General features: G+C 33.7%; 1 pseudogene; it reads left to right on the forward strand.

The window, feature by feature from the left end:
* The first annotated feature begins 2,680 nt into the window (after positions 1-2,680).
* LOC116857161 lies at positions 2,681-3,074 on the forward strand (annotated as a pseudogene).
* Positions 3,075-4,886: the final 1,812 nt, after the last annotated feature.

The raw sequence follows: 4,886 nt of genomic DNA on the forward strand, positions 1-4,886 counted from the left end.
AGGGAAAAATTTCATAGCAGAGGATCCTTAAAACCAAAGTTTCTCAGTCAGTAACTGATAGACTGATAAGATTCAAATTGTCTGAGATTGATCCTAAAATGGATGCCAAATTTAAAGCAAACATCAAAGAATCCATTGTGACAAAAGATCATGGCAAGAAATGAAAGGTAAGAGCAACTTTTCTTCTTCTAAATACAAGTTAAAAACAATTAACTCAAGGCCACATGTTGAGTAAGTTACATAACTAAAAATGAATTCTAGAACTTTTTATTGGTTCTCCACTTAAAGCACTAAGCTAGAATCTTTTTTTTTTAATCTAATTTGTATTTTTGGAGTCTAGATTATCTCTGCTATTTGCTAATCCTCAACAGTAAAAATAGATGGCTTACTTTTTTTTTTTCCTGTTAATACATTTTGAGTTGATTTGATGTTCTTTTTTCCATTTCTTGTCCTAAATTTGTCGTTCTAAGATTTCCTGAATGATGGAAAATCACTTTTACTAATCCATTTGATTATTTTACCTTTATTACTTCCTGGAGTTTATTGAACATCACTTTAAAAAGTATTTACATTCCTTTTAAAAACAATATCTACATAACAGTCCAAGATTCTTGATAATATTCCTTCAACATAATCAGTCAAGTTGAAATGATGCAGATTAATTCACTAAAGTGACAGGGACTGTGATTTACTAGATTTTGTAGATTAGTAAGCAAGCAAATCCATGCACAATAAAAAATTAAGGGTAGTGCAGCATAAATTGATTTTTTTCATTTATCTTGACAACTATAGTTTAAATTATTTATGACATGCTTCACAGTATGCTAATGAATAGCCTCTAGTATCCTACAAAATAGAATTTTGAAGTTTAGACAACTAACTTAAATCCTGTGCTAATAAATCTTGTCCGAGAGTATGTTGAGATGTTAGGGTTTTGTGAGAAATTAGTTAAAAAAAAAGTAAAGGAAAGAAAGAAAAAGAACAGAAAACTGCTATATAGGTTGCCTTCCTTAAATAGAATTTATTTTAAAGTGTGATATCTCCCTCTGGCATATCTGATTTCTTTAACATTTCTGTGTCCCAGAAAAGTCTAGTAAGTTCTCTGAACTTCTATTTGATTTTCTTTGCTATATTCCTCTGACAACCTTGCATGATAGAGATGTTATCTTAATGTTGTCTTAAAACTTATCATAGGACTTGCAAATCAAGTTAAAGAATTGATATTATCTCTTTTAAATTTATTTTGTAAAAAGAGAATTTAGAAATGAATTGTTATTTAAAATTATAATCTTATGATTTTCACATTATTTTAAGCCATTAGTTAGAATAACACTGGTGGTATGACTCTTCATTTACTGGTTTTGCAAGAACATCTAAGATGTCAAGATGTATTCTCATTTTTTAGTTGTAAACACATATATACTTCAAAACAGAGTGCAAGGCTTTGATATCTTACTAAAGTGAAAATTTAATGAAATAATAAACAATCTGACCGATTTTTGAATTAGAGATGGAAATCATACAAACTGTTAATTATTTATTTCATTTTTTCTTTGTTTATGCCTATCAGAAGATTGATTTTTGGCATTTATTCTATGTTGCATGCTGAGAATGATAGATTTATTAATATTTAAGGCATAATATTTTAGGTGCAAATGCACAATTATACTTTATTTGGCATTAAATGCTCCTTAGCCAAAGTCATTTTTCTCCTTCCTCAACACCCAGACATGTAAAAACATACTCACTCTAAAACACACACACGCAAATTAAAAAGGAACAAAAATATTTTAAGAATATAAAATATTTTTTCAATAACCATATCTGAAATTCCATTTAAATATTTATTTAAGTATTTTTTTTGTTTCTGTAGCCCATATAAAAATTATAATTAGAACATCTATCATATTGAGTACTGAGTAGATTGGGTAAGTGTACTTGTTTTTTAGGCCTGTCGTAACAAAGTATCACAGATTAGGTGGCTTAAACAATAGGAATTCATTTCTCAAAATTCTGGAGTTTAGAAGTCCAAAGTCAAGACGTTGGCAGAATTAACTTGGCCAGTTGCAACACAAGGAGAGAAGCCTCAGAAGAAACTAATCCTTCTTCTGAGGCTTCTCTCCTTGTGATGCAACTGGCCAAGTACTCACTGTGTCCTTACATGGTCTGTCCTCTGTGCACACAAGTTTCTGGCACTCACCATATTTCCTCTTCTTATAAGGACATCAGATGGATGCTGGGTTGTTCACTTGGTTGGGCCTCCCCCTTTGACTCAGGTCATAATCCTGGAGTCCTTGCATGGAGTCCCACATGGGACTCCTTGCTCAGGCAGGATCCTAGTTCTCCATCTGCCTGCTGCTCCCCCTGCTCTGTGCATATATATATATATACACACACACACACATATATATATATATATAAAATATATAAATATATATATAAATAAATATATAAATATATATATAAATAAAATCTTAAAACAAAACCAAACCAACAAACAAAAAAAACACGCTCTTTCCTTTGAGTCTTAGGGAAAAAAAAAAAGGAACACATCAGTCTTAAAAAGCTCACCTTAAAAAACTCAGTTTAACCTAATCACCTCCTTAAAGACCTTATCTTGAATGGAAGTGGTGTTTCTTCTTTTCTGCTCTAGGTTTGAGTGGCTGGTTTCAAGATAGGCAAGTTCATGAAACCCAGGAATCTGGTGCTGGTCCTGACCTGATGCTATTCTGGACACAAAGCAGTCATTGTGAGGAACATTGATGATGGCACTTCAGACATGTCGGCACATTCCGTGCTCTGGTGGCTGGAACTGACGGCTTATCCCTGCAAAGTGACAGCTGCCATGGACGAGAAGATATCTGCCAAGAGGTCAAAGATCAAATCTTTTGTGAAAGTTTACAACTACAATCACTTCATGTCCACAAATGTACTCTGTGGATATCCCTTTGGACAAAAGTGTTGTCAACAAGGATATCTTCAGAGACATAGCTCTTAAATCTAAGGCCTGATGAGAGGCCAGAGTCAAGTTGGAGGAGAGCTATAGGACTGACAAGAACAAATGGTTCTTCTAGAGTCTGTGGTTTTTGATATGTTTTGTTTCAGTTATTGAAAATACCCCCTCCCAAAAAAAAAGAAAGAAAGACCTTATCTCCAAATATGATTACATTTTAAGGCATCAGAGGTTAGGACTTCAATATGTAAACTTCGGGAGGGCACAATCAACCCATAACACTAAATCTGGATAAAACTTAGTTAACCCCATGCAAGAATTTGTGAAATGAAAAATATTGGAGAAATTAATTTTTTTTCTCTTCCAATGTAGAAGTTAAGTTTTAGTGAATGTACAAGCTCACAGAGGACAATTACTCTCTCCTGTCCTTTGATACTTAACAACATGGACACATTTAAGTTTGCAACATTCCTTCCTTCTTGCCTCCCTGCCTGCCTGCCTATCTTCCTTCCTACCTCCTCCTCCTTCCTTCCCTCCCTCCCTCTCCTTCAGTCCCTCACTCTCTCTTTCTCTCTTTCTTTCATCTTTGTCTCTGTTTTTATCTCTGTCTTTCTAAGTATGGGTTTCCTGAACAACTTCAGTGAACCAGGTCTGTGTTAGATGCTAAGAATAAAAATGTGAAGTAATGAAATGCATCCTCAGCCTTCATGGAGCTTACACACTAGGAGCTGTGTGAGATATTGTGAATTATACAAATAAAAGACATTATTAAAACACTGCCAAATGCTAATAAGGAAGTACAGGTCCCAGGAAAATGCCAAAGTGGATGTTCTTACCTAGTTGAAGTCCCAAGGAAATTATACTTGGAGAAGTTGTGATCTGAAGGATAAATACAAAGAAATGCCATTTACAAAATTTCTGAAATAGAATGTGTGGAGAAGTGAATAAAGAGTAACTGGAGTTAAGAGTGGTAGATATGGGTCAATAAATCCATGGTTGAATAAACAGCTTAAAATATAATTAGGAAGCATAATTTCAGCATTCTTTACTATGTGAAATAAGATATTTTATCAATATCATTGCTGCAATCAAAAGGATTTTGTAGCATTGCATTTCCATGTCTATGATTTTAGCTGGACGAGCAATTGAAAATTTTATCAAAATAATCTGAAGCAAAGGTTTCTAAACATAAAGCACCATATATAAAGCATAATAAAAATGTGAAGCTAATTTAAATAAAACATAAGAAGAAAATAGCACAGCTGATTAAATTTGGTCACTTTTCAGATGATACAGAATTATATATACATATTCTCTAACTTCCCAGCATATTAAAATTTGTAATATTAAAATATATTCTTTTTGGGGCACCTGGGTGGCTCAGTGGGTTAAAGCCTCTGCCTTCAGCTCAGGTCATTATCCCAGGGTCCTGGGATCGAGCCCCGCATCGGGCTCTCTGCCCAGTGGGGAGCCTGCTTCGCACCCCCCCTGCCTGCCTCTCTGCCTACTTGTGATCTCTGTCTGTCAAATAAATAAATAAAATATTTAAATATATATATATTCTTTTTAAGACTTACTTAGAAATAAGAGTAGATGTTATTGAGTATCATTTTAAGGCCCAAGGAAAGGCTACACATGAAATCTCAACAATTTTAGATCTTCATTGTAAACTTACCTGAAGCCTATACCTGCTGCTTGTCAATGTTTATTCAGGAATCTCTTTCTAGCTATTGTGGAGGATTTTCCATTATTAAAACTGAATAAAGATAAATAAGCATTGCTTTGTAAGTTGCTTCCAACCTAAATTCCATTAAAAATGGAATATAATGTGGTGTGCATTATTGAATGTCTTCTTTTAGTACAAAAACCTAGAAGGAAGAAGATGAAGTAGCTGGTTTATGATCCATTTATCTGCAGTTATGTGGTCAGGCAC

The sequence above is a fragment of the Lontra canadensis genome, unplaced genomic scaffold (assembly GCF_010015895.1).
Source record: "Lontra canadensis isolate GAN:19392208 unplaced genomic scaffold, GSC_riverotter_1.0 scaffold119, whole genome shotgun sequence".
In the NCBI taxonomy this organism is placed as follows: domain Eukaryota; kingdom Metazoa; phylum Chordata; class Mammalia; order Carnivora; family Mustelidae; genus Lontra; species Lontra canadensis.